Raw genomic sequence first — 1,814 nt, 5'->3', positions numbered from 1 at the left:
CATAGTTTCACCTATGGCACAAGGGATGTGAAAACTCCCTGGGTCTCTTCTTTTTGTAGGCAACTCAGGTTGAATAAGGGCACTACATTCCTTGTTCATCACTATAGTCTGGCCTCCTTTGAGTGAGCTTTTCCTGGGAAGAAGTTCCTTCATATACTTGATGAATGCAGGCATTTGTTGAATTGCCTTGATGAATGGTATGTTTACATACAGAGATGCAAACAAGTCTAGGAACCTTGAGTATATTCTCTTTCCCACAGCACCATTGAGCAGTTGAGAGAAGGGTGCATAGTGCTTCAGCAGCTCTTGTTGTGAGATTTCTGGTTCTTGGTGATCTCTATCCTCCTCCTTTGTTGAGTTGCCATCAGGTTGTTCGAAAGGTTTGCCATGCTTGTCTTCAGTCTCTTGATCACTTGTAGTGACCATTTTGCAATCTTCCCATCTTACTTTCTTTGCTTCTCCTTTGGGGTTTTTCTCCGTGTCACTTGGGAAGCTATCAGTAGGTTTGGGAATCTTCTTAGCTAAACATCCCACCTAGAATTCCAGCTTCCTAATGGTCTCTCCCTGGTTCTTAATATTGGCTCGCACCTCCTCTTTGAACACCTTATTTTCTTGAATCTCTTGGCATATTCCTTCAAGTAAGATTTCAATCTTAGAGAGCTTGTCATCAATTGATGGGTGATTCGGAGCAGATGTGCTGTTTTGGTTTTGATAGGCGTGTGGAGAAGTATTGTTGTGGGGGTGTTGAGATGTCCTCTGTGTGAATTGTTGGTGAGCTGCATTGTTGTTGGAGTTGTAACGTCTCTGGTCTTGGTTTTGATCTTGCTGACTTCCCCACCCAAAGTTTGGGTGGTTTCTCCATCCAGGGTTGTAGGTCTTGGAGTATGGATCATAGTTTTGCCTTGGTGAATTCCCAATGTAGTTGGCTTGCTCCTGACTACCCTCTGCTTCTTAATTCACTCCTTCTTGGGTTGTTGATAAAGTAGAGATTGCTGCTACTTGGTTCCTCTCCATCTTCTTGGTGAGGTCAGCCAGCTGCTGGGTAATGAGCTTGTTTTGGGCCAACAGAGCATCTACATTGTTTAGCTCCGTTACTCCTCTTGTGTTCCCTCTTTCGGAAGCATAGAAGTAGTCGTTCTCTGCTACTATTTCAATGACATCTATAGCCTCCTCAATGGTTTTCTTCTTGTTCAAGGATCCTCCGGATGAATGGTCTACGGCCTTCTTTGACTCATAAGAGAGCCCTTCATAGAAAATGTGCAGCTGCACCCATTCATTGAACATGTCAGGTGGACACCTCCTTGTGAGGTCCTTAAATCTCTCACATGATTCATACAAAGTTTCACCATCTTGTTGCCTAAAAGTTTGGACCTCAGCTCTCAGCCTATTGATTCTTTGAGGAGGGTAAAATCTTGCTAAGAATTTGTTCACCACATCTTCCCAAGTTGTCAAGCTTTCCCTTGGGAAAGATTCCAGCCACTTGGCTGTCTTGTCCTTGAGTGAGAATGGAAATAAGAGCAGTCTATAAGTGTCAGGATGAACACCATTAGACTTCACTGTGTCACATAGTCTCAGGAAGTGGTCAAATGTTGATTGGGGTCTTCTTGAACACCTCCTCCAAACGAATAGTTGTTCTGAACAAGGGTGATGAGCTGTGGTTTAAGTTCAAAGTTGTTGGCATGGATTGTTGGCTTTTGGATACTACTTCCACAATTGCCTGGGTTTGGATTGATGTAAGAGACCAAAACTCTTCTATCCTCCCCAGCATGATTTGCTCTACCTCCTCCCCCATGGTTGTGATCCTCTTCTTCATG

At 43.8% G+C, this 1,814-nt stretch overlaps 1 non-coding gene across 1 annotated transcript; it reads left to right on the top strand.

Moving 5' to 3' along the window:
* The first annotated feature begins 1,282 nt into the window (after positions 1–1,282).
* LOC148580901 (small nucleolar RNA R71) lies at positions 1,283–1,386 on the top strand. Its single transcript, XR_015899695.1, has one exon. It is a non-coding gene; the product is annotated as a small nucleolar RNA R71 (small nucleolar RNA).
* Positions 1,387–1,814: the final 428 nt, after the last annotated feature.

This window comes from Arachis ipaensis, chromosome B10 (genome assembly GCF_059453495.1).
Source record: "Arachis ipaensis isolate K30076 ecotype BB chromosome B10, ASM5945349v1, whole genome shotgun sequence".
Taxonomy (NCBI): domain Eukaryota; kingdom Viridiplantae; phylum Streptophyta; class Magnoliopsida; order Fabales; family Fabaceae; genus Arachis; species Arachis ipaensis.
This window is presented reverse-complemented; position numbering and strand designations above follow the sequence as displayed.